Source organism: Cnephaeus nilssonii, assembly GCF_951640355.1.
Source record: "Cnephaeus nilssonii genome assembly, chromosome: 14".
Lineage (NCBI taxonomy): Eukaryota > Metazoa > Chordata > Mammalia > Chiroptera > Vespertilionidae > Cnephaeus > Cnephaeus nilssonii.
Genome location: NC_137085.1, coordinates 1,798,381 through 1,822,070, shown reverse-complemented (window position 1 = coordinate 1,822,070; position 23,690 = coordinate 1,798,381). Strand labels below are relative to the sequence as shown.

Sequence of the window (23,690 nt, the reverse complement as noted above, 5' to 3'; positions counted from 1 at the left end):
CTCCGCCAGCCCGAGGTGCAGAGTGTGCTTCCCATGCAGCCACGGCCCTGGCTCCTGCAGGGTGCCAGGCCGCCTCCACGCCGGCGTTGCTGTGCCCAGGCCTGTCTGGCGGGCTGGGGGACTCTGGCCCCAGGGGAGCGAGGAGTGCCGAGGGGCACCCGCCCGGCCCCCCCTGGCCCTTCCTGCCCGGCTGGCTCAAGCCCCGAGGGAGGAGGGAGGCCTTTCGTCCGGGCGAGAGCCATGTGGGCGGCGAGGTCACGGAGTCCCCGGCGGCGCGCGCACGTGCGGTGCCGGGATTGTCGGTAATCCCTTGATTAGAGGCTGGGACACCGAATCCCACGGCGAGGCGGGTGGGGTGGGCACCTCCCCCTTGGAGCGGCCCCAGGGCCTGGGATTTCCACCTGCCCCGCCCTGGGCGGTGGCACGGGCAGAGGGCACCTGGCGGCCAGAGCCACCCTGTCGCTCCCGGGAGAGGGTTTCTCCTCGGAGCCCGGGGCCCGGCTTTGGACGGGTGGCCCTGCGTGCTGGAGCGCAGCCCATGCCCGGGCCAGGCCCGCACGCGGCCCTTTGCAGGCGGGTGACTGAGCAGGAGGAGCCGTGGCTGGGGCCCTCCTGAACCCCGGTGTCCTCCTCGGCGCGTGGGAGAGGCCTTCTCGCTCCAGTGTCAGTGGCGCCCGGAACGTGCCGCGCGCTCAGGGCCCAGGACCCGGGAGGAGGCGCGCGTCCTGGCCCCGCTCCCCCTCCCCCGGGAGGACATTTCCGGGGCGGCCGGTCAGAACCGTCCTGGGCACAGGGTTTCCCAGGCGGGGAAGCCCGCGCAGGTTCCCGGGGAGGGGCCTGTGTCCAAGAGCCTGGCCCCCGGGTGGGTGGGCTCCGGGGTGCACCCTGGTCCTCGGGGACCTGCCCCCGACCCCAGCCGGCGCAGGATGTGTGGCTCTGGGTTCGCCTTCTTCCCTGGAGCAGAGGATCTTTCGAAACTGTGGGAAAGAGCGCTTCCTCCCGGCAGGGGGCGGGGCGGGGCCCGCGCAGGGGACGTCCTGGCGCCCTCCTGCCGGCCCTGCTCGCGGCCCGTTGCCCAGGGGGTGGCATGCCTGGCAGCCCTCCCCCCAGCCTTGGCCGTCTCCGTGGGGGCCCGCCGGTGGCATGGAGCCTGCGTGGTCCTGGGGGCTGTGCCCCGTGTCCCCCCCCCCCGTGAGCCTCTGCTCCCCGTGCCTCCCCCCCTGTCCCGCTCTTGTCCCTGCGGCCCGTTCCGGGGTGTCCCCCCCCGAAGCCGGGAGCCTGCTTCTCTGCCCGCGGCGTGTCCGTCCCACATCTGCTCCGCGGCCCCCGCGGGGATCGGCCAAGCACGGCCAAGCCCCCTGTGCCGCCTGGCCCTGTGCATCCCCCGCCCCAAAGGGACCCCTCCGGCGCCGGAGGGTGAGGATGCTGTGGCACTAGGTCCTGGGGAGGGGGCGCTGGGCAGGGAGGGAGCTGGCACACCCCGCTCGGTCTCGCCTGGCGTGCGGGGCGCTCGGCGGGGACGGGGCGGCGAGCCTGGCGGTGCCCGCGCTGCAGGAAGGGGCTGAGGCTCGGCCGCCCGCCCACTGTGCTCCTGACTCAGCGGCCGCAGGAGGGGAAGCCGGCGGTTTCTCGACAGAAGCCCCGGCCGGGGCGCCGGCCGCATGCCCCAGATTTTTCTCGTGAAGAAGGTGGGAAGTGGAGCTCTCAGTTCCCGCCTCGGGGTTCCTGGCAGGAGCGTGGGGCTCTGGGCTCCTGGCACGCCGCCGCCCTCTTCCTGGGCCCGCTGTCCGACTGCGCTCTCCCCTGTGCACCGCCCTCTGTGGCCCCCCAGGGCCCACTGCTCCCCGGCCTGCGCCCCTCCTGCTGCCACACTGGCCGCTCCCAGTGCACCTGCCTCTGGGTCCTGCCACGCCGCCCTTCCGTCCGTCAGCTTCTCGTTCTGTCCGTGTCCACGTGTGAGCGTCCTCTTCCAGGGAGCCCTCCTGGGTTCGGTCCCCTCCACCGATTTCCCTGGCGGTGTTGATGGGAGGGACTCAGTCTTTGTTGGCACCGGTGCTGGGCCTGACAGTCCAGTGGGTGTGGGGCTGCGGGGAGGGGAGCAGTGACCACCACCCCGCTGGGCCGGCCTCCTGGGCCAAGGTGCCTGGCAGAGAGTCGGGGTCGGCATCCATGGGGCGTGTTGATGGACCTGCTTGAACGGGGCGGGGTGGGGGGTGGCCTCGGCCTCTCAGGCTCAGCTGCCCAGTCCAGCGAGCCGTGGGGCCTCTCTCTGCCCGGACCGTGGTGGTAGAGGACAGTAGAGGACAGGGAAGTGGGCGTGCCCGGCGGTTGGCAGTGAGTGCCAGGGGTCTTGGGAAGGGCCTGCGTTCCCACCTGCCCGGGGGTGGGGAGCGGATGTGTGCCCCGCCGAGCCGGCCGCCTGGAGCAGAGCTGTCTGGGCGGAGGCTGCACGTTGGGTGGGATCCGGCCTGAGGCTTTCGGGCCCCTTGGCGGTCAGCAGTGGGGGCGTCTGGCAGGCTCTCGGACCCCCCAGCCCCTCCTGGGGCCAGCGTGGAGGCGGCTGACCAGCCAGGCGTTTGGAACCTTGGAATCTGGGTCGAGAAGCCCGGCCTCGATGGCCTTCGACAAGCAGGGACCCCGGCGGTGACGGGCGTCGGTCTGGTGGAGGCCTCCCCCTCTGACACGGCCGTGCTGGCCTGGCCTTTCCCGCTGGTGTTTTCATTCACGTCTGATCGTGGCCGGTGTCCCCCACCCACGGCGCCACCGGCGCCTGCCACCTTCAGCCGCCTGCTCGGTCCTGTAACGGGTTTGTGAAGCATCGAGCTACCAAAGGCTCCTCCCGGTCCCCCGCCCCCCCGCCCCGCCTCCCCCGGGGGAGAGTGAAAAGTAATTAGAGTCTCGGCTCTCGCCCGGTTCATTCATGACTGAATCTGGGTCAGCAGATAAGCACCAGCGGGCGCCGCACGGTGGGACAGCGGCAGCGCTCCTGAGCCCCGACGCCCCCTCCTCCGGGAAGCCCTCCTTGATGCTCCCCCTGGGGAGGACCTCTCCACCCCTCGGCCTAGTGCCTCCTGCATCTGATGGCGCCTCTGCCCGCCTTTCCCACAGAGGCTGTGTTGGGAGTAGGGGTGGCAGCTCCTAGGGCCGGGGCACATGGGGGGTGACAGCCGGAGCCACGTGCTGTCGGGGACCGCAAGGGTCTCCCTACCGCGCTCGCTTGTTCTAAACGCTGGACCCCGACCGTGCTGTCCTTTCTGAGGTGCCTCCCACGCTGCCACGGTCCTCGGGTGAAGGCCCAGCCCTGGACCTGGCACCCGGCCCGGCCCGTGGGCACCAGCTGCTCTGCTCCGCTTCCTGTTGCTAGAATGTTCCCAGCTCTTCCCCCTCAGGTCCCGTGCACGTGCTGCTCCCTCCCAGCATGCGCGGCCCGCATGACCCCGTGGCTGCTGCCCAGTTCCTTCCGGTCCCACTTGGGTGTCACCCCCAGGGTCCCGGGTGCGGTGGCCTCGCCCCCGCCGTCACTCAGGGCCACCTCCGCCTGCTCGCTTCCTTCCGAGGCGCCGCACATCCTGCGTGCCCGGGAGCCTGCAGGGCCTGCCCCGTGGCCCCGTGCTCCCCCATTCCCGTCAGCCTGGCTGGTGCTGGGGTCTGCCCTCTCCCACCCGTGCGGGAGGGGTGAAGGGAAGGTCCCCCTCGGGGGACGGGCCCCTTGCCGCCGTGAGAGCTCTCGGCCTCAGGTGCTCCGAGGGGCTGAGTCGGGACGGTGGTGGGTGGAGGAGTGACAGCTGGGGCCTAGCTGAGACCCCCCAGTTCCTGCCTCTTGCCACTTTCTAGAAGGGGTGACAGGCCTGAGGAGCGGTCCCGGACGCAGGCGCCTGGGGAAGGTTGGGGAGGCCCTGCCTCCTGGCTGCACGCCTGGGCCAGACCCGGACGGTGGGAGGGGGACCTGGGCTGTGGGGTGGACCCTGGTGGTCCCTGTGGAGGTGACAGGCAGGGGGGTGTGGGTGTGGGTGGCATCCCCCGGGGACTGGCCATGGGCGGCCCCGCCACCAGGCAGAGAAGGAGTTAAGGACGGAGGGAAGGAACAACGTCTCTAATTTCCCGAGTGATTTAATAAAAATGCAAATCGCAGAGTGGAGGGCGAGCCACGCCGCCACGCCACGGCGGTGACCGGGACTGATTGTGGGCCCTGTGGTCAGCCTGCCTTTGTCTCCGCCCCCGGAGGCGCTGGTGCGAGCGCGGCCAGGCGGCCGGGCGGCGGGGCAGACACCGTCCCGGGGGTGCGGAGCTGAGCGCTGGGGCGTCCACTGAGGAGGGGCCCTGGAGGACCCTGCCGTGGCCTGTCCGGTCCGAGCCGGCACCCTCTGACCCCCCACACCCGATCCAGGCGTGGCAGGCGCCTGGGGCCTGTGACGATGGACACGTCCCAGGTATGGGGCGACATTCGAGCCGAGGTTGCGGGACGAGGAGGGCAGCCGGGCAGAGGCGTGGAGGAGACACGCTGCGGCCGAGCGGCACGTGCCAAGGCCCTGAGGCGGGAGCGAGCTCGGCCCGGGTCTGTGTAGAGGCGGGTGGGCGCTGGGTCTGGCAGTGAGGGCAGGCTGGAGCCAGGTGGGGCGCCACGGGGGCGCGGCCTGTCCTGACCGCAGTGAGGAGCCAGGGCTCAGCCCGTGGGGTCTGGGAGCCCCGGCCGCTGGAGAGAATGGGGCCCGGGGTGGGGTGGGGTCCTGAGGCCCGGGGAGGTGGTGGCCAGGAAGGGGAGACCCTGAGGTCTGGCCCGGGGGGCGGTGCTGTGGGGGGCAGGGTGGGCAGAAGTCCGGAGCTGGGTGGGCGGTCAGGTCAGCGAGGCTGTGCAGGGAGACGGAGGAGCGGGGGATGCTGATGCCTGGTCTGGGGGAGACGTGGGACTCGGGTCTGCGGTCAGCAGGAGTGTGTGTCATGGTGTGGGCCCTGGTGTCCGCTCTGTGCCCGCGGGCTCACCCACTCGGGAAGGCAGCTCAGAGCAGGCCGTGCGTGGCTGGCTCAGGAGGGGCAGGTCCGGCCGGGCAGGCTGCTGTGACGGAGGGACGTCCAGCACCCACCGTCCTTCCACCTCTGACACGGACCTCTCCTCCCGCCGGGTCACCCCCCGCTGCCCCAAGTCCCTGGCCCCTCCCCCAGGTGCTGGACTCGGCTGCCCGGAGCACACACAGGCCCGGGGTCGAAGCGCGAGCCCAGCAGATGGCTGGCGGGCACAGCTGCCCCGCGGGCTTGTGGGCTGTGATTGAACGACCTGTCGGGCGGCTGGGCAGCTGGTCAGTGTCAGGCTCGCCCGGCAGGATGCACGGGGGCCGCGGCGGAGATGCCAGTGCGGGGGGCGGCCCTCGGCGGCCCTGGGCTGGTGCGCAGGGTGCTCTGGCATTAGAGCCGGCGGGCCCTGCCCGCGGGGGCCCCTCTGCACCCCTGTTTTCTCAGCTGTGAAGAGGTGCTGTCCTCGCCTCACGGCTGGAGGTGCAGAAGCGCGGGGGCTCAGACTCTGTGTGCTCACGTGTGTGCACATGTGTGTGTTGGGATGGGGCCCACCGTTCTGTTATCTTCCGTGTTGGTGGGCCCCTGGCTGAGGGCACAGGAAGGAGTGTGCCAGGTGGGCAGCCGTGCCCTCTGCCTTCGCTCACCTGCGAGGGGGCTTCCCGCCACCGCGCCTGCCCGGCTGCGTGGTGGGCGCGCTCCACGCCGGCCTTTCGGCTCCTTGATGGGCGACTCCTGCCGCCCCGGGGCTGCTCCTGGGGACGGTCAGCCCGGCAGGCCCCGCGCTGTGGGTAGGCCGGCCCCCGGGAGGACTGGCCTCTTCTCTCCTGCCTCAGTGTCGCCTCCTGTGAAACGGGCAGCCGACTCGGCCTTCGTGAGACGCGTGGCCGCGGTGAGGTGTGAACGTCTGACGTGGCGTCAGGAGCTGGGAGACTCCAGTGCGGGGACGGGCCTGGTCCTCCTGAAGGGGGCGGGCCGATGGAGGCTCAGACCCGACAGGGCTGGGGCCAGGAGGCCCGGGAGGGCGCCCCCTCCAGGGAATTACCCACCACAGGCAGGGGGCGTGACCTGTCCGCGCAGGGGAGGGGACGGGCAGGGTGCTGGCTGTGGGGTGGTTGGGGACACCGTTGACCCCACCCCCCAGGCGGTGTCCCCAGCTCAGGAACCCCAGAGCAGCGGGGTCTGCACCAGGGAAAGGCGATCCCCCCCGCCCCCCCCTCCCCCGCCCCTGAATATTTCATCAGCGGATTAGATGTTGAAGCTGAGCCGTCCCTGCTCCGGAGGGCGGAGGAGGCGGCTCTGTGCCGCCACGTTTGGGTCTCTCTGATGATGGAGCCTGTCAGTCAGAAAGTGACGCGCTGTGGAAGCCGGGGTCCGGCGGGCTCGTTAGTTAAGGCCCAGCCGCCATCGGCAATCTCGCTGCCAATGAGTCTTGACCATCCGACGGGGGGTGGACGGTGCAGCGCAGGGGTTGGCAAAGCGGGCACCGGGCTGCAGAGATCTGAGAGGCTCAGCCGGGCGTGGGCGTGGGCGTGGGGCTGGCATGGGCTGGGGGTCGTCCTGGTCTCTGTGTGTGGAGGGCTCTGGGGGTCTGTCTGTGCGTGTGCACGTGTGCGTGTGTTGGGCCGGGCGTGCTGGTGCCTGAGGTCTCCTTCCTGGTGGTCAGGAGAGCTGCCACGTGTGCAGCAGCCTGAGGTGTGGGGAGCGGGTCCCCACTGCCCCCCGGGAGGGAGCGAGGCCCCAGGAGTGACGGGTGAGGGGTGAGCAGGGCTTGGGCGCAGCCAGGACGGGTTCTGTTCCAGGCGGAGGGGCGGGGCCTGGTCCATGGCAGCCGTGGCTCTGGGGCTGCCCAGGTGTGTGGCGGAGGCCTGGCGAGACGAGAGGGGCCGCTGAGCTGACTTCCTGGTGGACAGTGCCGCCCCGGGAGGGTGCGCTGGGCCAGCAGGGGGACAGGGAGGTGGTGGCATCCGGCCGGTCTGATGGCTGCTCGCCGTGGCCCGCGGGACCTGAAGGGCTGCATCAGGAACCCTGGTGCTCCTCGGGCACTGGGGAGGGCGCAGGGTCCTCCCTCTCGACCCCAGACAGGCGGCACGGCCCTGTCCTCCCCGCCTCACCCCTGCCCAGCAGCGGGCAGAAGTGGGCGCCCGCCAAGCGGCAGACCGTGGGAGCGAAGTGTCCGGACCACCCGGCCCCCGCCCTCTCCTCTGGCCCCGTTTTCCTTTGGCGTCCTTACCGCCCCGAGATGCTGGCCGGACTTGGGGCGTCAGTTTTCCCAGGGGAACAGAGTCGGGCCTGCGGTGCCGTGGGGTTGACTGGGGGGCCGGGTGCAGGGACGGCGCCGGGGAGCGGCTGTGCGGCCCCCGCACGTCCAGGTGCACACTGTCGGGGGGCAAAGGGGAGCTGGGGAGCAAGGGCGCCTGCTCGCTTGGGGGCACGGACGGCTCAGGGGCCTCACCCAGGGGCCGTGGGAGCGGAGGCGCTGCAGCGTTCGGGGCAGTTGGCTCTCGAGGACCCTATGCGTCCTCGGTTGGGTTCTCCCTGCCCTCTCTCCCTGAGGGGCGTGGCACCTCCTGGGTGGGCATGGGTGCCCGTTGGCAAGGCAGAGCGTTGGCCTCTGCAGCTTCGCTTGTTGGGCAGGGGCTCCGCTCCATCCACGTTGTCTGGCTGGGCCCCGGGGCTGCGGGCTGGGAGGGCGAGCAGCCCCGGTTTCTCTCACTGCCCACCGACTGGGGTACAGGGAGGGGGGGCTGGGCTCCGGGGCAGCTGGGAGGGGCGGGCCCTTGGCTGGCGGCCTGAGGCCTGAGGAAGCGAGAGCCCACAGAGCCCACGCGGGAGTAGCCGGCCGGCCGCGGGGGAGGCGGCGTGTTTATTTTCCTAAGTGGGTTTGAAGGGCGGCTGGAGCCTCCTGGTAAACATCCCAGAGGGAGGGGTGCTGACGGCCTGGGCTGTGAGGGGCCTGGGCCGTGTGGGGAGGCGGGGGGGGGGGGGGCGTCCCAGGGGCCTGGGCTGCGTGTGCCGCGTGGATGTGTGTGCGCACACGGGTGCATGTCCACTGCACACGGCCTGGCCACAGGCACCGTTGCTCGGAGCAGACTCACGGCTGTCAGACTCGCCACTGAGCTGCTCAGAACCCGGGCGCCCCGCCGGACCCGCCCCTCCCGAACTCGCCCTTCTCCCGGTGAGCAGCGGTCGCCCCGCGGCCCTCCCCGGGCAGGAGGAGCCCTGCTCGGTGATGTCAGCCTGGGGAAGGAGGGGGCCCCTCTCGGAAGCCTCCTGGGCCTGGGGGACGGGTTCGCTCCCAGCTGGGCGCACCTATAGGGTAAGCCGGCCGGCCGTGACCCGAGATGCCTGACCTCTTGCTGGCGGCGCCGGCAGGGCACAGGGACAGCTCCGAACACGCCCGCCCCCTCTGAGGCTGAGCGCAGAGAGCGGGGCGGTGTCGGAGCTGCTGGGGGGAATGGGGTTGGGGGGACCGAGGGGTGCTGCTTCAGCGAGCGGACTCCAGGGGCCCCTGGACAAAGGAAAGGGGGGGACTCAGACCGTAGCCGCTCTTGCTTCCGTAAGATACCCGTGGGGTCCAAGCCTGGGAAAGCCGAGGCCGTGCCGTCCACGTGCCGTTCTCATGGCCGGCTGTGGCTGCCGGGGGCTGGGCAGTGAGGCGTTCGGGGCCTCCCCGGGCAGGGTGCTGGGATGGGTTGGTGATGTCTGCCCGGGGAGGACGGGCGGAGGGGGTGTGAGCGGTGCCATCCTGCGTGCGGAACTCCGCAGCCTCTCCGATGGCGCTCTCCTCCCAGCGCTGCGTGAGGAGGTCGCTCTGTGTCCATGTCACTCCGCAGAACCTTCAGCACCCAGTGCCCGGCCAGGGGCCTCGTCCCACCAGGAGGGGGCAGGGGGCCCTGTTAACGCAGACGGCAAACCCAGCCCCGCCTCACTGTGGTCAGGGGGCTGGGCAGCACCCCCACTTTGGCCGGGAGGGGCAGGCACCCCGGGCCGCTGCTCTCTCGCTGGGACTCCACCTTCCCGGGGGGAGGCGGAGGAAAGAGGGGCACCGCCCAGGTCAGGGGACAGCGACACCCCCCCAACCCCCCGCCAGAGGAGGGCCAGGTAGCGGCTGCCCCCGGAGAGGCTGGGAGCCCGGAGCCTGGCCCGCGTGCCCCGGGCTCTCCCACCTGGAAGGCGGGTCCTTGTGACACCTGGGGGCCGGGGGGCAGGCAGGGGCTGGCCCGTGGCGCAATCGCAGCTGCGCGGGAATTCCTCGGGGCTCCGGAGTCCGCAGTTTGGGGAAAGCTTCGTGGTCCCTGGTCCCAGGGAGCAGAGCTCTGAGGTGGCTGCCTGCTCCCAGGGCCACACAGCCAGTTTTGGGGGGGCAGCCACCTGCCCTCTGGGATGGCTGCCGGGCCTCGGTAACCCCCTGCTCCCCCGCCCCACGCACACAGAGAGGCAGGGCCTGTCCCCACAGGAGCCGGGGAGGCATCCCCCACTTCACCGTGGGAGCCTGACGCCGGCTGTCCCAGGCCAGGCCTCCGTGCCCCCTGGCCAGGAGAGCTTGACCCTGCTGGCTTCGCTCCTGCCCCTGCGGGCTGTGCGGGCTGTGCACGGGGGGGGGGGTGGGGGGGTGGGGGGGGTGGGGGGGTGGGGGGGAGAGGATGGGGAGGACCTTCTTGGGAAGCTGCTCTCTACCCTGTGAGGCTGGGCAGGCTGGTTCCAGGGAGAAGGGGGTGCCTCAGTGACCCGAGGAGAGCAGGGGCCGTAGGCAAGTGACTGAACCTCCCTGAGCCTCGCTTTCCTCCTCAGTGCCGCGGGGAGGAGAAAGTCCTGCCTCCCGAGGGTCTGGGAGGTGGGAAAGGTGTCGCTCACACCTGGGACACGGCCAGGCCTCAGGCTGCAGTGCTGACCCGCCCCAGGCCGAGGGGGAGGGGACCGCGCTGTGCTCCCCGCCTGCCACACGGCCTGCAGCGGGGCGTCAGCCACTGGCCTCCTCACGCGGAGCTGGGGAGTCAGCCCCTCCCAGGGGCCGCTCCCTCATGCCTGTGCGGCCCGGTTTTCTGGACACACGTGAAGCCCTGTTCCCTGGCTCCTGGACGGGATCCGGGGCCTCAGCCGGGGAGGGGGACGCTCCCGTCATGGTCCTGCTGCATGGGCAGGTCACAGCCTGGCGGGGGGCGTGCGTGACCTTGTAGGTGGGACAGGGCGGCTTTCTTGGGGGGGGGGGTAATGGTGTGTGTACCTGCCCATCCTCACCCTGCCTGGGGCCTGCTCACCCCCCACCCTGTGACAGAGGGTCCCTCCCTGCCTCCCTCCGCACCCAGCAGCCCTGCGGGCGGGCGGCCCAGGGCCCCAGCCCCCTGCAGGGCACCCCCCGGAGGCCTCCGGCCCAGTAGGGCTGGGAGCGGAGCCGGCACAGCGGGGGCGGGAACAAAACAAAGCAGAAACCCTCCCCAGCCGCCCGCCGCCCCAGCCTCCTTATCTGTCTCCACCGCCTGTCGCAATCGCTCGCTGGGTGCCGGTTGAGAAATGCGATGGGCAGATAGTCGCCAGGCGCTGAGCTCTGGGCAGTCGGACAGGTTTAGTCCCCGGCGGGGCGGGCGGAGGGCCTTCCCCTTCCCGGGAGGAGAAACCGGCCGGAGTTCACCCTCCTGCCCCCGGGGCTGCGGGCCAGGGGCTCTGCGGGCGGGCGGGGCGGGGGCTGTGGGCCAGGGGCTCTGCGGGCGGGCGGGCGGGGGCTGTGGGCCAGGGGCTCTGCGGGCAGGTGGGCGGGGGCTGCGGGCCAGGGGCTCTGCGGGCTCTGTGGGCGGGGGCTGCGGGCCAGGGGCTCTGCGGGCGGGCGGGCGGGCGGGGGCTTGCACAGAGCTGGTGGGCCTCAGTGTGCTCACCTGCCCCGGGGGCGGAAGAGGCCTGTCTGTCTGCGGGGATGTTCACACGGGTGCCCGAGGCCCCAGGAGCCCACAGCCCGCGGTGGCCCCGGCGCCAGGCCCCGCGAAGCCTGGCCGGCCGTGGCGGGCACAGCCCTGAGCGGATCTCAGACGGGTGCCCTCCTTTGCGAGTGAGCAGAGATGACCAGCCTCGCCAGGCTCTGCTCTTCGGAAACTGCCTCCGCTGGGGTGTCTGCAGACGCTGGTTATCGGTGTTGCCCGGCACCTTGGACCTGCTATCGCAGGAGGAGACCTGGGGGTGGTTGGCAGCTGGGCCGAGGTCAGCAGGGCCCAGTGGCTGCCCAGGGGGCGGCGAAAGCACCGCCTGTGGCCGGGGCGAAGGACGGGGGCCGCGGCAGTTGCCCACAGTGCCCCAGCGCAGGGAGGTGGGCGGGAGCACGGAGCGCGGTGGCCCGGCTGCTTCTGACGCTCCGGGGCGCGGTGGCGCGTGCTCACGGACAGACCCGGGTTGCTCGTGCACCCGACGGCCGTCTCCTTCACGCGGCCGCGGCCCCGCCCCGGTCCCAGCCAGGGAGGGAGCCGCCGTGAGCTCCCCGCCAGGTCAGGGCTGAGACAGCCAGGTCCTGCGCAGCCCAGCACCCAAACAGAAGCCTGGGAAGTGTGTGTGGGGCCGGGCCTGGCGAGGGCCCTGGCCGGATGGGCCGTGTGCTGGGCAGGAGGCCAGTCAGGCGGCCCGCGGTCGGTTTCAGGCAGGTCCAGGTGAGGGCTCGGGATGGTTGGGGTGAAGAGCAGGACATGGGCAGTGACAGCCCAGGATAAAAGGGCCGCCATCAACCTGGGCGGGAGCTTGAGGGAAGGCTTCCTGGAGGAGGTGGTAACCTGCGGCCCAGACCAGGGGATGGATGGGGAACAGCATGTGCAAAGGCCCCGAGGTGAAGGAGGCATTCTGGGCTCGCACGGGGAGGTCGGGGGCTGAGGCAGGGCCGGTCTCAGAGTCCCTGCGTGGGGTCTGGACTCGACTCTGTGGGGCCGGGCAGCCTTGTGTGTGGGAACCAACAAGTCCTGGTTCTAGAAAATCCTCCAGGAATCCGGCTTTCCAGGCTTCTGTCTGGGTGCCGTTCCGGCAGAGCGGCTCTGCCCCAGGCGCTCCCGCCCCCGCCTCTCCCGGGCCTGGGCTGTGGCAGGACCGGGCAGAGCTGCTCAGCCGCCGGAGACGAGCTGCTCCTGGGGCAGGCCCGGGCCAGGCGGGGTCCGCGCGGCAGTGTGGCGGCGGCTTGGGAATGTGGGCAGGCCTGAGCCCAGTCTGCGGGCAGAGGGCTGGGGCAGGGAGCCCGCCGCGAAGAAGGGAAGAGGAGGCGCAGGTGCAGCCCTCGGGGCCACGGGCCACCCCCACGTGGTGGCGGGGTCGGTGAGCCGGTGCCCCCCTGGCAGAGGGGCCCGTGCAGTTCAGGGAGCACTTATTGAGCACCTCTTGGGTACAGAAGTTTGGGGTGAGGCCCAGGAGGAGTCGGGGGTCTGCAGCCAGCGGGTAGGGCTGGGCGGGCCTGCAGCGTGTGAGCACGGACCAGCTTTGGGGAGCTCTGCCTGCCGGCTGCGGGTGAAGCCGGGAAGCGAGGTGTGCCCCTTGGCTGGGGCCGGGGTGTCCCCTGCTCCATCTCGGGGTGCCTTAGAGGCACGGATCCCACTGTGCACCTGGGGAAACTGAGGCCCAGAAGACGAGGTTGAGGGCTCGAGGGGGTGTGCCCGCTGCCCCCGAGCCCCTGCGTTTGAGCCTGGTGGTAATGATCTGGCAATCAGGAGCTAGTGAGTCCTTGCCCCTCCCCCAGCCCTTGCTCACCTGGTGCTCCTGGCCTGCGCCCGCCCGCCCGCCCGCCTGGCCGTCCCCATCTGGGCCCTCCCCGCCTCTCTGGCCGCCAGCCCCGTGGGAAACGAACTCCACGAATCCTCCTTCGGCTCCAGCCTTTCTCCGAATGGAGTGTGGCCTTGAGTGTTGTCTGGGGGGGGAGAGGGGGTGTTGTGCCAGGCCTCGGAGGGCGGGACCTGGGTCCCCACCATGGGTGGGCGTGCACTGAGTTTTCCTGGAAGTTGGGGAGGAAAGACCCTCGCTGACTCTGCTGAGTAAGTCACAAACCCAGCCAATCGTGGTTTGCGGCCCGGGGTCCTGAGCAGCCGCCGTTGAGCCCTGGTCGGGGCGGGGCAGCAGGCCACCCTCCCGTGTTGCCCCGAACCCCCCAGCTGGGTTTTGCCAGGCTCCGTGACAGCCCTGAGGACGGGTGGGGGGGCTCATGTAGCCGAGGCTCCTTGTCCCCTCCCAAAGGGGCAGGTGGAAGGTTCCAGAGCCGCCCGGGCCCGGGGCTGGCGAGGTCTGGGAGCCAGTAGCCACGCCGAGTGTCCGCCGTGTCTTTCGGCTGCACGTCCAGCTGGCTTCACCACGGCCACCTCGCCCCGGAGGTGGGGAGCCCCCGGCCCCTACCTGCAGCCCCTGCTTCCCCCCAGGAGCAGTTTAGGGGCCGCCCGGTGGCCTTGCCGGGGCCCTGGGGTGCTGGGTTGGTGTCTGGCTGCAGGGGAGCCGGTGACAGGCCGCAGCTACGCTCGCCTCCTTCCCGCTCCCGCCGGTGGTCACAGGGTCGCGCTGACGGAGGCCCGGACTGCCTCGTGGGGGCAGTCGGGGGTCCGGGTTCTAACCAGCCTCCCCGAGCCGCTTCCTTTTCCCGGGACCGGGGTGGGGGTGGTGCAGGTGTGGGCGCCTCGTCTGAACCCCGCTGCCGCCGCCGCTGTGGCTCCCCGCTCGGGTCCGGGGACAGTTCTTCAGAAACGGGGAGCCGCCCGGCCTCCTTGGCCACGGGGCTGAGTCGGGGACCCAGGGCCACGACGGAGGCGTTCTGGTGGGGACAAGCCCACCTCAGTCCCGGGGTCCCTGTGGGTGGGTCTGCCCCAGGCAGGGCCAAGGTCTGGGAGCTCCCTGGGCAGGAGGGTGGGCACACGGGGGCAGGGCTCCGAGGACGCCTGTCTGTCCGCCCAGGGGAACCCCGTCTGTCCTCGGGGCTGGGATCTGGGAGCCCCCCGGGTGGCCTGGGAACCCGGGAGGCCTGGCAGGGTTTGCGAGGGGCCTCGGCCCGCGGAGCCCCACACATCTGCCTCTGCCTGAACCCCACATGGCTCCCTCTCTCCGACGGCTCGCTGCCGTCTGATGGGAGCGAGCGGAGCGCGGCCTTCGCCGTCAGACTTGACTTTCCCACGTGCCCTGCCGCCTGACTCACTGATGGAGGCAGTGACCATTCTGCTCATTTGTTCATCAGCTAATTGGTTCCGGAACTTTCTCCGGGTCAGGCACCTGGTCCCAGAGCCAGCAGGGAACCTGAGATCCTGTTGAAGGTTCAGACTTTGCGGGTGAGGAAACAGGCCTCCCTCAGGCACTGCCAGGCCACCCCCGGCGAGTGCTGCCGGCTGCCGCGTGCGGGCTGGGCTGGCACCTGTCCGGGCTCCGGCCGGTGGGGGTGGCCCCCAGGGCGGGGCCGCGGTGGCCGCAGGTGTGGGGCCGATGAGGCCGAGGGGCTGAGGTGCTGGCTCCCGCCGGCCGCTCGGGCACACACTTCCCCGGGCCGGAGCGCTGCCATTGGCTGGCAATGAGCTGCTTTGTTCTGTAATTTGTGTCCTAATTGCCGAGCGAGCGCCGCGTTAACGGCTGATTAACATCCGAGGGACTCTGGAGACTCCTCGGTTGGGAGCAGGCTTGTGCCTCTGGGGCCGCCCACCGCCTGCCCAAGTGACACGGCGGAGGCAGAAGGTTCTGGAACAGGAGCTCAGTGCCTGAGCACCTGGGTCCTCCTGGTCTGGCCTGGGTAGGGGAGTCTCTGCCGGCCTGTCTCCCTCACTGGACTGTGGGCTCAAGAGGGCAGGAGCCGGGGGGGGGGGGGGGCGCCGTGACCCAGCGCCCGGCACGGTGATGGCAGGGTGTGCTGATGCCTCAGGGCCACTCCAGGCGTGGGGGCGCCACCTCCCCTTGGTGGGCCCGTGGCTTCCCGAGCATCCCGCCGAGGGGGGCGCCGGGCTGGCCGAGGGGGCTCGTGCGGTCACTGCCTCTGAGCAGGACACGGGAGGCCCTGCTGGGGTGGGTGTCAGGGTCCGTGCTGGAGCGGAGCTCACCGCCACGCCCCCAGGTGCCCCTGCGTGGCCAGGCCTCACCTCCAGTTCAGGTGGGTGCGAGTGCGGGTGCGGAGGGCAGGGGCCCGGCAGGCGGGTGCGGGAGGGCAGGGGCCCGGCAGGCGGGTGCGGGAGGGCAGGGGCCCGGCAGGCGAGTGCGGGAGGGCAGGGGCCCGGCAGGCGAGTGCGGGAGGGCAGGGGCAGGCCCAGTGGTGTGATTTTGGGGTCGGAGCTGGTGTGCCTCCTTTTGCAAAAATCTCAGGCTCCTGCATCTTCCCTTCACAGCGTTGGGGGAGCCTGTGCGCGGGTGTGGAGCTGGGAACACCGTTTCCTCTTTCCAAGGCCCCTCCGCGCTCTCCGGGCGCTCCCCGCGGCCCTCTCTCCGGGTGCTCCCCGGGGCCCTCTCTCCGGGTGCTCCCCGCGGCCCTCTCTCCGGGCGCTCCCCACAGCCCTCTCTCCGGGCGCTCCCCGCGGCCCTCTCTCCGGGCGCTCCCCACAGCCCTCTCTCCGGGCGCTCCCCCGCAGCGCTGTGGCTGACTTCCCCTACATCTGGGCAGAGTGACGGCCCCTTCCCGCTGGGCTGAGTGGCCAGGTGCTCGGGGCAGGGTGTGGAGGCCCGGGGCGGGGCTTGTGTGTCCAGGGGCCGTGAGGTCCAGTGAGCATCCTCTGTGGGCACTGGGAGCCCCTGTGTATCGTGGGGCTCCCTGCCGGGTGAGCGTGGCCAGCTGACCCCCTGGGGTTGGTCTTTGCTGACAGTAAGGACGGCAGTCCCTCCGGGCGCCTGTCTGGGCACGGTCCCTTTACCTGTCTCTAGCCCAGTGGGCAGCTGAGGCTCAGCCAGGGCAGCCCCTTCCTGGTGGAGGTGTGGGTAGAGACGGAGCCGCCCCGGGGCCAGCCCCGCCCCCAGGTAGGCCCGGAGGGGCAGGGGTGGGGGGCCATCGATGGGCCAGGCTGTGCCCGCCTGTCTGCAGTGACGGAGAGGAGCTGGGCGTGTGGGCGTGTGGCCTGGCTGTTTCTGATCATCGTAGGTGAGAATCTCCAATCCCTTCTTGCAGATGGGGAAACTGAGGCTGAGGAGGGCTGTGCCCTGTCCAGGTCACCTTGCGAGGGGCAGGCCCTCCCACAGTGTCAGGAAGGCTGTGAAGTGTTTGGTGGGGAATGAAGCGGGGTCGGGGTGCAGCGGTGAAACCAGGCCCTCTGCATAAGCTTGGGGGCAGCGGTGAGAGGTGGGGGTCAGGGGTCAGGTGAGCAACCCCTACCCTAGGAGCTTTGTCCTGTCTTGGCCGGAGCCTCAAACTGAGGGATTGTGTCTGGCGCCTGCGTGCACCCCGTCCCTTCTGGGGTGGCCAGGTCCTGCGTTTCAGCAGCCGCGCCGGGGAGGTGCGGGGCCGGTGGCCGATGGGAGTCGCAGGCGCGCAGACGCCAGGGCCCCGGCAGGGAGGTGGCCGGGAGGGCCTGTGGCCCGGGGTGTCTCCGGCACCAGCGCTGCCTGGGTGGTCTCGGCGCCTCTCCTCCGCTCGCTGCACGCCGCCCCTCCGGTCCATGGGCCTTGGCACAGGCTCAGGAATTCCGCATTATCTCGGCCCTCCCAGCTTCCTCAGCAGGGCGCCCTGCTCCCGTCTTCCCGCCACATCTGGAACCAGTTACCCTGGGTGTCGGCGGGGGCTGGTTGCAGCCGGCGCTCGGGGGAGTGGAAGACGCGGCCTCCTTCCTGGCATCGGCCGCAGCTGCCCCCGTTCCTGAGCCCCTGTCCCTGAGCCCCTGTCCCTGAGCCCCCCTCCCTGTCCCTGAGCCCCCCTCCCTGTCCCTGAGCCCCTGTCCCTGAGCCCCTGTCCATGAGCCCCCCCTCCCTGTCCCTGAGCCCCCCTCCCTGTCCCTGAGCCCCCCTCCCTGTCCCTGAGCCCCCCCTCCCTGTCCCTGAGCTCCCCCATCCCTGAACCCCCTGGGCGGGCCATGGGCGCCCCCGACAAAGCAGCCCCCACCCGCTGGGGCCTCGCCTGAGCCGGGGGTCTCCCCTTCCGGAAGCTGCACCTGGAGAGAGGTGTCGGGGTGAAGGGCTGAGGGACTGTCCACCAGACCCGGAGAGGGGGGTCCCTTGCCTGAGGCCATGCAGTGCCCAGGACAAGGACTGACCCCTGCCTCCTGAGGACCAGCTCCTGCCCCGGGGGGGGGGGGCAGCCAGGAGGGGGGTCTTCACTCTCGGGGGGCAGGTGGCACAGAGCTGGGACGTGGGTCCAGCTGGCCCTTAGCCACCTGCCTGGCTGGGGGCTTCTCTCGTCTCCGCCTTCGGCGTCTGCCTTGGTTATTGTTTGCCTCTCAGCCCCCTCCCAGGCCTGGACGTCCCCTCTCCTCCCCCCCCCACCCCGTGCAGGGGGCAGGGAGGAGCGCAGGGGCCCCAGTGGGGCACGGGGTGGAGAGCCGCAGGGGCGATGCCGTGCTGTTCTGTGGCACCTCGTTTGCACCTCCGGGGTCCGGGCCCTCGCGGCTTGACACCCAGGGAGCGCCTGCTGTCCCCGGCGGCCCGCTGGCTCCGGCCGCTCAGCCGGCCGTTCTTGCTGACCCTGCAGAGCTGCTCACGGCGCCCCGGTTCCCACAGCTCCGGCCTGCGGTCGGGGACCGGCCGGGGGATCCTCGCGATAAGACACTCCCTGCCGCCGGGCAATCGGTCACTGAACAAACAGCCGGTCACTGCGCGGTGCCGCTCCCCCTTGCAGGCGCCAGCCGGTGCGGTTCGCTGCAGGCCGGGCTGCCCGGGGTGTGTGTGTGCGTGCACGTGCGCATGTGCATGCGTGTGTGTGTGCATGTGTGTGCCAGGTACGTGTGTGCATGTGTGTGTATGCGTGCGTCAGGTACGTGTGTGTGTGTTTGTGTGTGTGTGCGCGCATGCGTGTGTGTGCCGGGCTGCAGCCTTGGCAGACCTGAGGTCCCACCGTCAGAGGGACAAGGCCGGGTCCTCACCGCGGCTGTTGTCACTTCACCCTCCCTCCCTCCCTCCCTCCGTGTCACCGGCACAGGTCGGCCGCCGGTTAGCAGCCGGGGAGGTGGCCTCAGGAGTGAATCTGTCCCTGAGAGGCCTCCTCCCCGAAGGCCCTGCCGGGCCCTGTCTGCCCCGCCCCCCACCCTCCCCTGCTCGCTCGCCGTGGCCTTTCCCGGCCACCGTCCAGGCTGGCCTCCCCACTTGGTGACCCAGTGGCCTGCCTTGTTTCTGTGCTGGTCACTCTCCGGCCCCCGTGCGTTCTCCGCTGTCCCCAGATCGGGCCCTCGCCTGGCGTGTCAGGCCCGGTTCCACGTCTGAGGAAGGGCGCGTGGCTGGCCCTCGTGGAAATGCCGTGTCACCGGGGCGGCCTGGCCGCAGAGAGCGTTTCGGGGTTTGAACCCTACGGCGCTGTGAGGGCCCCGTTCCCCTTCTCTGCCCCCGGAGTCGGCTGGACGCTGAGCTGGACCATAGCGAGGGGGCGGTCGGGTAGGAACGTTGGCCCTTCCGAGAGCCGGTGGTGTGGTGGGGCCCCGAGGGTCTGTGGGGGGGCGGCGTGCGGGACCTGGGCTCATGCACAGCGGAGTTGGGACCAGGAGTGCAGGCCACGGGCAGCGTGGGCCCGGCTGCCCTCGGTGCTCAGGGGACCGTTTCGGGGTGCCCGTGGGTGGTGGCTGCTGTCCCGGCCCCGCTCTTGTTTCCACTTGAAGTTCAGCAGAAGTGTGCAGGCCCCGGCTCGGCGGGACAGGTGGGCCCACCGGCTGTGGGGGGCCGTGAGGCGAGCGGCAGGGGCCGGGGTGAGTGTGTGTGTGCCCTTAGCTGGGCGCCTCCCAGGGCAGGAGGCAGCTTCAGGGCCCTTCTCTCTCCAGAGCGCCCCTTTCCTGCCAGCCTCGGGGCGCAGACGGAGCAGAGCCCGGTGGCCTCGTTGGGGCCTGTCCACCCCGGCTCACTGGCCTGCAGCGGGCCCAGGGCGTGGGAAGCAGGCTGGGGGGGGGGGGCGGGCTTGCACCTTCGAAGTGGCCCCTCCTTGTCTTGTGTGCCCCTGAGGACGAGGGCCCTCCCCCGAGTGGGGGGCGGCGGAGGGGGCTGGAGCCGGGCGGCGGGCAGACGGAGGGCAGCGACCTGCCCGCGCTGCTGCGTGTGGAAACCAGCTGGTGACGTGGCTGGCGGTGTTGAAATTGGGGCTCGTGGGTTTCCCAACATCCTGCCGGCCCGTCACAGGACTGGGTGTCCGGGCCCTGGGTGCCAGGCCCGGCCCAGCCTCCCTCTCTCGGGTGCCCGGCTCCGTTTCCTCCCCCACGGCTGCCCAGGGCAGGGCGGAGGCTGTGACGCCGGGGCAGGGTGACATGACTCGGGGCCCACGGACCCCTCGTGACCTGCCCGTGTGAGGGAGGTCAGGTGCTTTGGCGTGGAGGGCGGGATCGGAACCCAGGCCTGGGAGGGTGTGACGTTGCTGCCCGGAGGCCAAGGACTTCCTGCCAGCGTGGTGGGCAGATGCCAGTCAGGAGGCCGAAGGTGGCAGCCACGGTCCCGGCCCCTGCGCCCTCCAGGGCCGGGTCTCGTACTGGGCTGGTCCCCCATCGAGAAGATGGAGGGAGGCGGGAGCTTGGGCAACACCGGGTAGTGACCCTCTGCCTTGGCCAGCGTGGGGCCTGGCACCTGGACCGCCTGCAGCGGGCACACTGTGTTTAGAGGAGGGAGCCGGGGCCCGGGGAGGCCGAGGGGGCTCACCGACGGGCCAGTGCCCAGGTTGCTGGTGGTGAAGGCCTTTCCCCAGGTCCTGCGGGCCAGGCTGGGAGGACAGGGACGCTGGGAAAGGACGCGTCGGCTCTGCCGCTCTGAGCTGTGTGACTTCAGGCAAGTAGCTGGGGCTCTCTGGTCACTGAGGGGAATTGGAGGCTCCGTGTGGAGCTGGTGGAGGAGGCTTCTGGAACCTGCTGTCTGGGCGAGGGGAGGCCCAGAGGGGCTCAGGACGCCTCCCCTGGGAGGGCTGCTGCAGACCCCAGCCCGGTCCCCACCTGGGTGGGGCCTGGGTTCTGGGAACTGTGGCCATGCCCGCCGATGGCGCCCGCCTGCCGCCTGCCAGCAGGGGCGCGGCCTGGAGACAGTCTCTTAGGGATGAGGAAGCAGGAGCCCAGGAAGGGTGAGGGGCCGGGCCGGGGCCTGAGTGGGAGGTGGAGCCGGGTCGGGGCAGAGGGGCGTCGGAACCCGCGCTCCGTAAGTAAGACGGGTTTCGTGGCCGGCGGGAAGGAAGTGTGGTTTCAGCCACGGTCTCCGCGCCTCCACCGGGACTGGGAATGACAGTGGGGGGGGGGGGGTGACCCCGAAGCGCACCAGGAGCCGTGGCGGTTGCCTGCCGGCTGCAGCAGCGCCACGCCCACTGTGCGCCGGGCACGGTGCTCGGCTTCGCCACGTGGGTCCTCGGGCAGCCCCGCCAGCCCGCTTTCCAGGCGAGGACACTGCAGCAGACAGGCGGCGCTGTTGACCGTGGCCCTTGGCCGGGCGATGGGCTGGACCCCAGTCTCAGTGCCTCCGCTGCCAGGGGTCCCCGTCATCTGCCTCCGCCCTCCCGGGCGCAGTGGCGTGGCGGCTGACCTCACGGTGGGCGTGCACAGAGGCCTGGCCTGTGTATGGCGTGTCCAGGTGTGGTTTGGGGGAACGTTGTAGCTGGAGGGAGGTGAGTAGTGCCTCCTACAGGAAGCCCTCCTTGATATCTGCACCTGGACAGCGTGCCTCCCCTCCTGCCCCCGCTCCACCTTCTGCGGCTGCATCACTGATGGGCCCTTTGGGCTCCTGGGAAAGGCTGTCCGTCTATCTCTGACGCGGTTCACCTGCCCGTCCTTAGTGCCGGGGGTCGAGGGGGGGTAGGCGTCCCACTAGCAAGCACTCTGTGACGTGACGTGGGAGGGGAGCTGAGACGAGGCCCTGTCCCCTTTTTGAGGACGAGGACACGTAGGCCAAGCGGGGTTGAGTCAGATGCCTGTGGCCCCGCCCACCGTGAGTCATGCGGCCAGGAATCAACCCAGGTCTGCTGGCGGGGGCCCCCTGCACCTCCCCACCCATGGTCAGCACCTGTGGGGACAGATGCGGAAAGGCCAGCTTCGTGGCCGCTGACCCACCCCTCCTCGCCACTTCCTTCGTCTGTGACATCTCTCTGCAGAAGAGGAAATACAGGCTCAGAGAGGCTGTTTAACCTGCTTGTGGTTGCACAGCTTGCTCGTGCCTTGGGGTCTCTCTGAAACCTGGTGCTTGCTCGGCTGGTTCTTAAGGACTGTGGTGAACCCCAGGTCTCCTGCCCCCACCCATCCATCCACTCAGTAAGCCTGCCTTTGGCACCTGCTGTGTGCCAGGCCCCAGGGATGCCCGATGAACCAGTTGTGGCTCCTCCCCGCAGGGTCCCCAGACCCTGGCAGCCTCCGACGGGCAGGCTGGGGGCACCTGCAGCGTGGCGAGTGCTCCCAGAGGGTGTGCAGTAGAAGAGGCCTGTGTCCTGGCTGGGGGTCAGGAGGGCTCCCTGGAGGAGGTGTTTAAACTGGGTTGGAGATGCTTAGTGGGAGTTTCTGGCCCAGGAACTGCGTGTCCAAGCCTGGAGGCGAGGGAGCTGGTGTGTTCCTGGAAGTGACCCGGTTCCCAGGGCTGGGCTGGAGAGTGGGCAGGCCTGGGGCTCGGGCAGCCTGCAGGGCGGGCGAGGCGGTGAGCGGGGGCGGCTGCCGTGGCCGGGGCTGGCCCGGGCACCCCAGGAGACCTTCCTGCCTGGAGTCTCAGCGGCTGCTGGGCACTGGGCTGGCGCCGTCGGGCTCTGGCCGTGGGTGAGCTCCGTGGAGGAGGCGGAGGGGCCCTCCTGGGGCTGTGGGCTCAGGCTGCCGGGGACGCTGCACGAAGCGGGTCCCGGGCGGGCGCAGACTGCTGGCAGGCCCTGGCCCAGAGCAAACCGGTTCATCTCGGGGTCAGCCCAGGACCCCGTGGACGGGCTGCTGGGTCGGCCGGCTCAGCTTACCGCCCAGCACACAGCTCTGGCCCCCTGGGTGCCTTCCAGCTTGGGGTTGGGGGCGGCGGGGGGTGGGGGGGTGAAGGGCTCTGGGGTGGGTGGGTCTTAGAGGAACCGAGTCTGCGGTTGGCTTGGTGCGAGCTTTCCCCAGAGGGTCTGTGCACGCGGCGGACCAGGGAGACGCGGAGATTGTGTAAAACACCCACCCAAGGAGGAACCCCCAAATCACCCACCCTCAGCTCTGTTCCCAAAGCCAGACAGAAGTCAGCGCCAGCCCCGCGCCCCCGCCCCAGCTCCTCGGAGGGCGGAGATAACGCGCGACGCGGCTCTGACTGTCTCTACACAAACCCCAGCGCACGCGTTCCGTTTCCTTCGCTGTTGGGATCTCCCGTGGGAAGGAGGGCCCCCCTCTGTTGGGGGAGGAAGAGGTTGGCCCCTTGGTGGGACTGGCCAGGCCTCCCGCGCCCCTGTTGTTAGCCCCCCCGCCCCCTCCGCCCCCTTCCCCGGTGCCTCCCCCGCCCGCCCTGCTCCCTGAGCCCAGGCAGCCTTGGGCTCGCGGTCTGGCCTGTCCCTGACCAGCTGTGTGGCCTTGGGCTGGACGTGGCTCAGCCTCAGCCCTGCACGCAGCGATGCTGCGGGGGCTTGGAGGAGCCGGTCCAGGCGGCGCCCCGTCCAGCAGGGGCCGTCCCCGCGGGGCCTCGCCCTGCTCCTGACCTCAGCGGCCAGGTGCTCCTGGAGCCCGTGCCCGGCGGGAGGGGCAGGGAGGGGCTGCATTGGGACCTGGACTGTTGGGGCGCAGAACCCCAAACCCTCTGCTTCCGAGCTGGGACCACGGGAGCCAGCTCTCCGTTCCCAGGGCGGCAGGCGAGCTGGCAGTACGGCCCTCAGCCAGCCAGGGGTCGTGGGGTCACCGACGGGCTGAGCTGGCCGCCGCCCTGCATGACCTTGAGCTGCCCCCAGCGCGGGGTCACGGCGCGTCCTTGGGGCTGCCTGACCTGGGGGCAGGTGGGGCTGGGGCAGGTGTGGGTGGGGTTGAGGCCCAGAGGGGGGCCTGTTCGGAGCTCCCTGCGTGGGGGTGCCGTGTGCTCGCAGCCGCGCCGTCTGTGCCCGGCGCCCGGGGTCCTGCTGTCGCGTGGTCTCTTGGACTCGCTACATTGACCCTCGGGCGGCCGGTCCTCACACAGCCCGTCCACGCGGCCGCCGTCCTGTCTGTCCTGTCTGTCCTGCAGGAGGCAGGACGCTGCTCTCCGTCACGTTCACTGGGAACCGCCCGGCCAGCGCGCCGTGTGGGGCTCTGGCCTCGGCGGCCGGACTCACGCCCCTGGCTGCTCTGGCGCACGGCGGCGGGGCTGCCACTGTCCGGGGGACCCAGGTTTCCCCCTCCACACCTGCTTGTTCAATGCCCGGGGAGCCTGGCCCGTGCTGTGTGGTCTCCACCCCAGTCCGCATGCCATCTCCCCGCGCGGGTTTTCGGGGAGCGAGGAGGACAGGACACGCAGCACCTTTACTCCGGGGCTTGATCCCTCTCTAAGATCCTACGTGTGTGTTTTCCCCGGTCACGGGATCCTGCTGTCCAGACAAACGTGTCCCGCCCCCTCGGGCGGGCGGTGCCGGGAGCTGAGTGAGGGCCTGCCCCGTCGCCCCGAGGAGCTGAACACATGCGGGGTGTCAGGGCCGGCGTGGGGCTGCGGGGGGCCCGGAGGCA

At 70.9% G+C, this 23,690-nt stretch overlaps 1 protein-coding gene across 2 annotated transcripts in view; it reads left to right on the top strand.

Annotated features, from left to right (window-relative positions):
• RXRA (retinoid X receptor alpha) overlaps positions 1-23,690 on the top strand; it is an 80,143-nt gene that overhangs the window by 15,937 nt on the left and 40,516 nt on the right. The window contains exon 1 of one of the 2 annotated variants that reach the window (XM_079790030.1): positions 19,144-19,854. The exons of the other annotated variant lie outside the window; for it this stretch is intronic. The gene's annotated coding sequence lies outside the window, so the exon portion shown is untranslated. Of the gene's footprint in view, positions 1-19,143; positions 19,855-23,690 lie in introns of those variants that run through there. 2 annotated transcript variants of the gene reach the window in all.